The sequence below is a fragment of the Oncorhynchus tshawytscha genome, linkage group LG24 (genome assembly GCF_018296145.1).
Source record: "Oncorhynchus tshawytscha isolate Ot180627B linkage group LG24, Otsh_v2.0, whole genome shotgun sequence".
Lineage (NCBI taxonomy): Eukaryota > Metazoa > Chordata > Actinopteri > Salmoniformes > Salmonidae > Oncorhynchus > Oncorhynchus tshawytscha.
Genome location: NC_056452.1, coordinates 25,443,745 through 25,454,443, shown reverse-complemented (window position 1 = coordinate 25,454,443; position 10,699 = coordinate 25,443,745).

Here is a 10,699-nt window from a genome sequence, read left to right as displayed (position 1 = left end):
ACCCCTTTCCAGTACACGACACGCTGACGTCATGCACAGATGCGCGAGACTCTTGGCTGCAGTAATAAAGCCATGGCCATCTGCGCCCGTTCAACATCGCCTAGATTTACAGTTATATTTCCTCTAAAGGAGGATGTTCTCATACGCTTACACTGATGGTTTGATTCCAGCTTGAACAGTCTCTAAGATTATTTGGTTGTGATCTTTGCAAAATAACTATTTTGGATGCATTAGTTGTTAGCTAGAATGCTAACACTCATTGACATAGGCTGCAGCAAAAGCTAGCCAAAGAGCCATTTTACTGGTTGGTGGTGAACTGTCTCTTAAGTATAATGCAGTTGCTTTGCGATGATGACACAAACATTATATTAAGCAGGACATTCATACGATTCCAATTATAATCCCAAAGTAGTGTGAAATGCACTCATAAGCAACATGTAAATAGATAGATTTTTTAAGTTTTTGCCTTCACTCTAAGAGGTTGATGTTCTGCCACCAACCTTGCGCGCATCACCCTCACGTGGCAGTGTGAAACGGAAACGGGTCTGTTGGGGTCTTTAAAACGGGGTTGTGTTTCTGTCTCTGTTACTCCCAGCTCTCGCTCTCTCTCAATCCCCCTTCCTATCCTGTTCCAAGAACCGCTAGTGGAGAGAATGTGTGGTTTACAGACGTGGCAGATGTCTCAATTGTCTCTCCCTCTTCCTGCTTTCCTAAAACTATTACAAACGGGGGGCACAGCAGATTTGAGATCGGAATTTTAACACAGACGGTTTTACATTTGGACACTTTCTTAGAAAGGAAATGTGTTCAACTAACACTTTTCAAAGTGCTGATAGACTAACACCCTGAGAGTGTGGGTCCATAACTCCGACTTAAATGAACACTTTATATGAATTGATGCTGTTACAATTTCTCGGTGTTAGAGAATGAACAACTATGGCGTTACAGTAACTTGTTTTTGGGGTGTTGTTTTAACACTGTAGGGTGTGAAGCCTTATTTTCTATATTGATTTCCCAGGGTGATTTTCCAGTAAATGTTTGAGTTACCAGTAACACCTATGACTGTGTTTGCTAGTCACAGACACATTGTTGTTGCTTTCAGTCATGTAGCCTTGACCAAGTCTTAATGACAGTACATGACATATATCATGAAGCCATACTAAATTTCAAACCCCACTAGAATCAACACTCAGTTATAACACATACACTATTATGCAAGAAAGTCATTTATTACGTTGTAGCTGTGTTGCCTGAGGGCCAATTGAGTAGCAGTGAATCACGCTATTGATCGTCATCCCCTGAATTACCCCCCAGGAGTGCAGCAGAAGACAATATTTAATGTCACATTTGAGTATTTTTATTTGACCTTTATTTAACCAGGCAAGTCAGTTAAGAACAAATTCTTATTTTCAATGACGGCCTAGGAACAGTGGGTTAACTGCCTGTTCAGGGGCAGAACGAAAAGCTGTGTACCTTGTCAGCTCAGGGATTTGAACTTGCAACCTTCCAGTTACTAGACCAACGCTCTAACCACTAGGCTACCCTGCCCTATATGTGTTACACACATATATCACCACCAGGGGGCAATCCAACCTTTCAGTTCCACCAACCACCACCAAAACAGCTTGATGTGGTTCTCTCTCAGGCTCTGAGCAGTAATTACTCACATCACTTTGCCCAATGAAAGTCTTAGCCTTGTAATGGCGGGCAGGATTGTATTGATGGAGAAGAGCCAGCCACAGCTAAACTAATCTTGCTTTGTGACATAGGAGGATGTAAATCGCTCCGCTGATCTAAGGTCAGCTGTTTGGTGTTCTCCCCAGTGCTGGAGAGGATGAACTGGTCCTAGATCTGTGCATACGGGCCTTCTCCTACTCCCTAGGTCAGGGTGAAGACAGGACATTATACACAGTATTAGAATAGAGATCTGAGGATCCTGTCCGTGGGGACGTCACCCTATAGGTCACAGCACTGGCTGACAGAGGGACGTGACATCAGAGCCATTAGATCCCCATTGTGCCTACAGTGATACGCATGGCGGGAAATAGCGCACATAGTTTTTTTTACACAAATCATTTGAATTGCAAAGCTGCTAAAAGCTCTACTGTTCTCTAAAAGCTCTACTGTTGTCAACAAAGCCCGTCTGAATCCAGCTGCTCTGATTTAGAAAAGGAGGGGGGGGGGCTGGTATGAATCAAGCCTTTCTGCTCTCGTCTCGTTTCGTCTCTCTCTTCTCTGGAGGGGGCTGGTATGAATCAAGCCTTTCAGCTCTCGTCTCGTTTCGTCTCTCTCTTCTCTGGAGGGGGGCTGGTATGAATCAAGCCTTTCAGCTCTCGTCTCGTTTCGTCTCTCTCTTCTCTGGAGGGGGCTGGTATGAATCAAGCCTTTCAGCTCTCGTCTCGTTTCGTCTCTCTCTTCTCTGGAGGGGGGCTGGTATGAATCAAGCCTTTCAGCTCTCGTCTCGTTTCGTCTCTCTCTTCTCTGGAGGGGGGCTGGTATGAATCAAGCCTTTCAGCTCTCGTCTCGTTTCGTCTCTCTCTTCTCTGGAGGGGGGCTGGTATGAATCAAGCCTTTCAGCTCTCGTCTCGTTTCGTCTCTCTCTTCTCTGGAGGGGGGCTGGTATGAATCAAGCCTTTCTGCTCTCGTCTCATTTCGTCTCTCTCTTCTCTGGAGGGGGGCTGGTATGAATCAAGCCTTTCAGCTCTCGTCTCGTTTCGTCTCTCTCTTCTCTGGAGGGGGGCTGGTATGAATCAAGCCTTTCTGCTCTCGTCTCATTTCGTCTCTCTCTTCTCTGGAGGGGGCTGGTATGAATCAAGCCTTTCTGCTCTTGTCTCGTTTCGTCTCTCTCTTCTCTGGAGGGGTGCTGGTATGAATCAAGCCTTTCTGCTCTCGTCTCGTTTCGTCTCTCTCTTCTCTGGAGGGGGGCTGGTATGAATCAAGCCTTTCTGCTCTCGTCTCGTTTCGTCTCTCTCTTCTCTGGAGGGGGGCTGGTATGAATCAAGCCTTTCTGCTCTCGTCTCGTTTCGTCTCTCTCTTCTCTGGAGGGGGGCTGGTATGAATCAAGCCTTTCTGCTCTCGTCTCGTTTCGTCTCTCTCTTCTCTGGAGGGGGGCTGGTATGAATCAAGCCTTTCAGCTCTCGTCTCGTTTCGTCTCTCTCTTCTCTGGAGGGGGCTGGTATGAATCAAGCCTTTCAGCTCTCGTCTCGTTTCGTCTCTCTCTTCTCTGGAGGGGGGCTGGTATGAATCAAGCCTTTCAGCTCTCGTCTCGTTTCGTCTCTCTCTTCTCTGGAGGGGGGGGTGGCACCTCCCCATACAACACCAGCACGCTACGTGACTCCTACAGTAAACGGCTGGTCGACTGTAACACACAGGATTAATACATTATACAACCTGCCGGACGATCAGTCCTGTCCGAACCCTGAGTGTCATCACAGCATCATTTACAACAACAGCTGAAGCTTTACTAAGTACCTAAGTACCCTGCCCACTCTGCCGGTGGGAGAGGAGTGATTAAATAGTCAGCAATGGTTTTGTGATGAATCCTTCCTCCTATTATATGTGATGCGGTACAGTGTGTACACCTGATCATACTATTACACTCCTCCTTATTCCATGAAGAGCTTCTGGCCCGCAGTGTGCTGGGTGTGTCTGGTCTCAAATCATCCTCACCACTTTGGGTGAAGCCTGAGCGCTGAATCTATGGTTCTTTACCCTAAATCACCGCGATGGCTAGAGATGGAACCTCAAGTTCAATGCTCTGCTTAGCCTGGCTCACACAGACCTGGCAGCTTCCAGTAGCAGTATTACAGTACAGCAAACAGCATGGTGCAGTGCAGACTCAGGACAGGAATCAGCCTCTGGAAACAGAGAGAACATTCTAGGTCTCAGGCCTCTGGAAACAGAGAGAACATTCTAGGTCTCAGGCCTCTGGAAACAGAGAGAACATTCTAGGTCTCAGGCCTCTGGAAACAGAGAGAACATTCTAGGTCTCAGGCCTCTGGAAACAGAGAGAACATTCTAGGTCTCAGGCCTCTGGAAACAGAGAGAACATTCTAGGTCTCAGGCCTCTGGAAACAGAGAGAACATTCTAGGTCTCAGGCCTCTGGAAACAGAGAGAACATTCTAGGTCTCAGGCCTCTGGATACAGAGAGAACATTCTAGGTCTCAGGCCTCTGGATACAGAGAGAACATTCTAGGTCTCAGGCCTCTGGATACAGAGAAATAGAGAGGGACAGGCTTTATACAACTCTACCCCCACAGGGCCCACAGCTCTCTGACCCCCTCCCACACACACACACACATACAGAGAACCCCCCAGTACCCTCTCCATTACCATACACACACACCCAGCTTGGGCAGTCCGTCTCAGAAGCCCAGTGTGTTTGACATCATCAGAGGTTAAAGGGTTAATTAAGATGATATCGTCTAACCGCCACAGTCTGGCCCAGACAAAAGCCTGGATGATACTGATTCAACTCAACAGGCTGCTGCTGCTGTGGTCTATTCACCCTGCCCCAAACTGACCTGATCCCACAGAGGTCAGTGCAGATCAGCCCATTGTTGCTCTGCATTCTTATGGGTTCTGTATCTTCATTGTTACCTCAACTGAAACGTTTCAACTTTCACCCCACTCTCCCCAGTGTACATTCTTCCAACTTTCAGTCTTTGAATTTGAATCCTGTTTCGCTATTTAACGTTACCCCGAATCTCTCTCTGTCTCTCTCTCTCTCTCTCTCTTTCTTTCTTTCTTTCTTTCTTTCTTTCTTTCTTTCTTTCTTTCTTTCTCTCTCTGTCTCTCTCTCTCTCTCTGTCTCTCTCTCTGTCTCTGTCTCTCTCTCTCTCTCTCTCTCTCTCTCTCTGTCTCTCTCTCTGTCTCTGTCTCTCTCTCTCTCTCTCTCTGTCTCTCTCTCTCTCTCTCTGTCTCTGTCTCTCTCTCTCTCTCTCTCTCTGTCTCTCTGTCTCTGTCTCTGTCTCTCTCTCTCGGTCTCTCTTTCTCTCTCCCTCTGTCTCTCTCTCTCCCTCTCTGTCCCCTCTCTCTCTCTGTCTCTCTGTCTCTGTCTCTGTCTCTCTCTCTCGGTCTCTCTTTCTCTCTCCCTCTGTCTCTCTCTCTCTCTCTCTCTCTCTCTCTCTCTCTCTGTCTCTCTCTTTCTCTCTCTCTCGGTCTCTCTTTCTCTCTCCCTCTCTCTCTCTCTCCCTCTCTGTCCCCTCTCTCTCTCTGTCTCTCTCTCTCCCTCTCTGTCCCCTCTCTCTCTATTCTATTCTGTATTCTGTGAGAAGTGTTGCATCTATTCTTTCCACTGAGCTGTGGTGTCTGTCTTCCAATGAGTTATGCAACAGTACAGTGAGTAGGCCAGCAGAACTGAGAACAGCCTTTCACAAGAAGGATGGCAGAAACATACACAGTTAGTTTTCTATCTTTGGCATACCCACATTCACACCACCTCTCCCTGTTCTATCTGTCTGTCCTGTCTGTTCTATCCTGTCTGTCCTGTCTGTTCTGTTCTATCCTGTCTGTTCTGTCTGTTCTGTTCTGTTCTGTCTGTTCTGTCTGTTCTGTCTGTTCTGTCTGTTCTGTCTGTTCTGTCTGTTCTGTCTGTTCTGTCCTGTCTGTTCTGTCTGTTCTGTCTGTTCTGTCTGTTCTGTCTGTTCTGTCTGTTCTGTCTGTTCTGTCTGTTCTGTATGTTCTGTCTGTTCTATCTGTTCTGTCTGTTCTGTCTGTTCTGTATGTTCTGTCTGTTCTGTCTGTTCTGTATCTTCTGTCTGTTCTGTCTGTTCTGTCTGTCCTGTATGTTCTGTCTGTCTGTTCTGTCTGTTCTGTATCTTCTGTCTGTTCTGTATGTTCTGTCTGTCCTGTCTGTTCTGTATGTTCTGTCTGTTCTGTCTGTCCTGTCTGTTCTGTCTGTTCTGTCTGTCCTGTATGTTCTGTCTGTCTGTTCTGTCTGTTCTGTCTGTCCTGTATGTTCTGTCTGTCTGTTCTGTCTGTTCTGTATCTTCTGTCTTCTGTCTGTTCTGTCTGTTCTGTCTGTTCTGTCTGTTCTGTCTGTCTGTTCTGTATGTTCTGTCTGTTCTGTATGTTCTGTATGTTCTGTCTGTTCTGTCTGTTCTGTCTGTTCTGTCTGTTCTGTCTGTTCTGTCTGTTCTGTCTGTTCTGTCTGTTCTGTCTGTTCTGTCTGTTCTGTATCTTCTGTCTGTTCTGTCTGTTCTGTCTGTCTGTCTGTTCTGTCTGTCTGTTCTGTCTGTTCTGTATCTTCTGTCTGTTCTGTATGTTCTGTCTGTCTGTCTGTTCTGTATGTTCTGTCTGTTCTGTCTGTCCTGTCTGTTCTGTCTGTTCTGTCTGTCCTGTCTGTTCTGTATGTTCTGTCTGTTCTGTCTGTCCTGTCTGTTCTGTCTGTTCTGTCTGTCTGTATGTTCTGTCTGTCTGTTCTGTCTGTTCTGTCTGTCCTGTATGTTCTGTCTGTCTGTTCTGTCTGTTCTGTATCTTCTGTCTGTTCTGTCTGTTCTGTCTGTTCTGTATGTTCTGTCTGTCTGTTCTGTATGTTCTGTCTGTTCTGTCTGTTCTGTATGTTCTGTCTGTTCTGTCTGTTCTGTATGTTCTGTCTGTTCTGTCTGTTCTGTATCTTCTGTCTGTTCTGTCTGTTCTGTCTGTCTGTCTGTTCTGTCTGTCTGTTCTGTCTGTTCTGTATCTTCTGTCTGTTCTGTCTGTTCTGTCTGTCCTGTCTGTTCTGTCTGTTCTGTCTGTTCTGTCTGTCCTGTCTGTTCTGTCTGTTCTGTCTGTCCTGTATGTTCTGTCTGTCTGTTCTGTCTGTTCTGTCTGTCCTGTCTGTTCTGTCTGTCTGTTCTGTCTGTTCTGTATCCTCTGTCTGTCCTGTCTGTTCTGTATGTTCTGTCTGTCTGTTCTGTCTGTTCTGTCTGTTCTGTCTGTTCTGTCTGTTCTGTCTGTTCTGTCTGTTCTGTCTGTTCTGTCTGTTCTGTCTGTCTGTCTGTTCTGTCTGTTCTGTCTGTCTGTTCTGTCTGTTCTGTCTGTTCTGTCTGTTCTGTCTGTTCTGTCTGTTCTGTATGTTCTGTCTGTCTGTTCTGTCTGGTCTGTTCTGTATCTTCTGTCTGTCCTATCTGTTCTGTCTGTCCTGTCTGTTCTGTATGTTCTGTCTGTCTGTTCTGTCTGTTCTGTCTGTTCTGTCTGTCTGTCTGTTCTGTCTGTTCTGTCTGTTCTGTATGTCTGTTCTGTCTGGTCTGTTCTGTATCTTCTGTCTGTCCTATCTGTTCTGTATGTTCTGTCTGTTCTGTCTGTTCTGTCTGTCTGTCTGTTCTGTCTGGTCTGTCTGTTCTGTCTGTTCTGTCTGTTCTGTCTCTGTCTGTTCTGTATGTTCTGTCTGTTCTGTCTGTTCTGTCTGTTCTGTATGTTCTGTCTGTCTGTTCTGTCTGGTCTGTCTGTTCTGTCTGTTCTGTCTGTTCTGTCTGTCTGTTCTGTCTGGTCTGTTCTGTATCTTCTGTCTGTTCTGTATGTCTGTTCTGTCTGGTCTGTTCTGTATCTTCTGTCTGTTCTGTCTGTTCTGTCTGTTCTGTCTGTTCTGTCTGTCTGTCTGTTCTGTCTGTTCTGTCTGTTCTGTCTGTTCTGTCTGGTCTGTTCTGTATCTTCTGTCTGTTCTGTCTGTTCTGTCTGTTCTGTATGTTCTGTCTGTTCTGTCTGTTCTGTCTGTTCTGTCTGGTCTGTATGTTCTGTTTGTTCTGTCTGGTCTGTCTGTCTATCTGTTCTGTCTGTTCTGTCTGTTCTGTATCTTCTGTCTGTTCTGTCTGTTCTGTCTGTCCTGTATCTTCTGTCTGTTCTGTCTGTTCTGTCTGTCCTATCTGTCCTATCTGTTCTGTATGTTCTGTCTGTTCTGTCTGTTCTGTATCTTCTGTCTGTTCTGTCTGTCCTGTCTGTTCTGTATGTTCTGTCTGTCTGTTCTGTATGTTCTGTCTGTTCTGTCTGTTCTGTCTGTTCTGTCTGTTCTGTCTGTTCTGTCTGTTCTGTCTGTTCTGTCTGTCTCTGTCTGTTCTGTCTGTTCTGTCTGTCTGTTCTGTCTGTTCTGTCTGTCTGTCTGTTCTGTCTGTTCTGTCTGTTCTGTATGTTCTGTATGTTCTGTCTGTCTGTTCTGTCTGGTCTGTTCTGTATCTTCTGTCTGTCTATCTGTTCTGTCTGTCTGTCTGTTCTGTCTGTTCTGTCTGTCTGTTCTGTCTGTTCTGTCTGTTCTGTCTGTCTGTCTGTTCTGTCTGTTCTGTCTGTTCTGTCTGTCTGTTCTGTCTGGTCTGTTCTGTATCTTCTGTCTGTCCTATCTGTTCTGTATGTTCTGTCTGTTCTGTCTGTTCTGTCTGGTCTGTCTGTTCTGTCTGTCTCTGTTCTGTCTGTTCTGTCTGTTCTGTCTGTCTGTTCTGTATGTTCTGTCTGTTCTGTCTGTTCTGTCTGTTCTGTATGTTCTGTCTGTCTGTTCTGTCTGGTCTGTCTGTTCTGTCTGTTCTGTCTGTTCTGTATGTCTGTTCTGTCTGGTCTGTTCTGTATCTTCTGTCTGTTCTGTATGTCTGTTCTGTCTGTTCTGTTCTATCTTCTGTCTGTTCTGTATGTTCTGTCTGTTCTGTCTGTTCTGTCTGGTCTGTCTGTTCTGTCTGTTCTGTCTGGTCTGTTCTGTATCTTCTGTCTGTTCTGTATGTTCTGTCTGTTCTGTCTGTTCTGTCTGTTCTGTCTGTTCTGTCTGTCTGTCTGTTCTGTCTGTTCTGTCTGTTCTGTCTGTCCTATCTGTTCTGTCTGTTCTGTCTGTTCTGTATCTTCTGTCTGTTCTGTCTGTTCTGTCTGTCCTGTATCTTCTCTGTCTGTTCTGTCTGTTCTGTCTGTCCTATCTGTCTATCTGTTCTGTCTGTTCTGTCTGTTCTGTCTGTTCTGTATCTTCTGTCTGTTCTGTCTGTTCTGTCTGTCTGTATCTTCTGTCTGTTCTGTCTGTTCTGTCTGTCCTATCTGTCTATCTGTTCTGTCTGTTCTGTCTGTCCTATCTGTCCTATCTGTTCTGTATGTTCTGTCTGTTCTGTTCTGTCTGTCTGTTCTGTCTGTTCTGTCTGTTCTGTCTGTTCTGTCTGCCCTATCTGTTCTGTCTGTTCTGTCTGTTCTGTCTGTTCTGTCTGTTCTGTATCTTCTGTATCTTCTGTCTGTTCTGTCTCTTCTGTCTGTTCTGTCTGTTCTGTCTGTCTGTATCTTCTGTCTGTTCTGTCTGTTCTGTCTGTCTGTCTGTTCTGTCTGTTCTGTCTGTTCTGTCTGTTCTGTATCTTCTGTCTGTTCTGTCTGTTCTGTCTGTTCTGTCTGTTCTGTCTGTCTGTTCTGTCTGTTCTGTCTGTTCTGTCTGTTCTGTATCTTCTGTCTGTTCTGTCTGTTCTGTCTGTCCTATCTGTCCTATCTGTCCTGTCTGTTCTGTTCTATCCTGTCTGTTCTGTCTGTTCTGTTCTATCCTGTCTGTTCTGTCTGTTCTGTATGTTCTGTCTGTTCTGTCTGTTCTGTATGTTCTGTCTGTTCTGTTCTATCTGTATGTTCTGTCTGTTCTGTATGTTCTGTCTGTTCTGTTCTATCTGTATGTTCTGTCTGTTCTGTATGTTCTGTCTGTTCTGTTCTATCTGTCTGTTCTGTCTGTTCTGTCTGTTCTGTCTGTTCTGTCTGTCCTATCTGTCCTATCTGTTCTGTCTGTCTTTCTGTCTGTGTCTGTCTGTTCTGTCTGTTCTGTCTGTCTATCTGTCTATCTGTTCTGTCTGTTCTGTCTGTTCTGTCTGTCCTATCTGTCCTATCTGTTCTGTATGTCTGTCTGTTCTGTATGTTCTGTCTGTTCTGTCTGTCCTATCTGTTCTGTCTGTTCTGTATCTTCTGTCTGTTCTGTCTGTTCTGTCTGTTCTGTATCTTCTGTCTGTTCTGTCTGTTCTGTCTGTCTGTCTGTTCTGTCTGTTCTGTATCTTCTGTCTGTTCTGTCTGTTCTGTCTGCTCTGTATCTTCTGTCTGTTCTGTATCTTCTGTCTGTTCTGTCTGTTCTGTCTGTTCTGTCTGTTCTGTCTGTTCTGTATCTTCTGTCTGTTCTGTCTGTTCTGTCTGTTCTGTCTGTTCTGTATGTTCTGTCTGTTCTATCTGTTCTGTCTGTTCTGTCTGTTCTGTCTGTTCTGTCTGTTCTATCTGTTCTGTCTGTTCTGTCTGTTCTGTCTGTTCTATCTGTTCTATCTGTTCTATCTGTTCTGTCTGTTCTGTCTGTTCTGTCTGTTCTGTATGTTCTGTCTGTTCTGTCTGTTCTGTCTCTTCTGTCTGTTCTGTTCTGAGAAGGGGATGAGACGAGGAGAGGAGGAGAGGAGGAGACAATTAGAGGAGGAGACAATGAGAAAGGGAGGAGAGGAGGAGAAGAGGAGTTGAGGAGAGGAGCAGAGGAGGAGACAAGGAGAGGAGGAGACGAGGAGAAGGGGAGGAGAGAGGAGGAGACGAGGAGAGGAGGAGACGAGGAGATGAGGAGGAGATGAGGAGACGAGGAGAGGAGGAGGAGATGATGAGAAGGAGGAGATAGAGGAGGAGACAATGAGAAAGGGAGGAGAGGAGGAGAAGAGGAGTTGAGGAGCAGAGGAGGAGACAAGGAGAGGAGGAGACGAGGAGATGAGGAGGAGACGAGGGAGGAGGGAGGAGGGAGGAGGAGGAGATGATGAGAAGGGG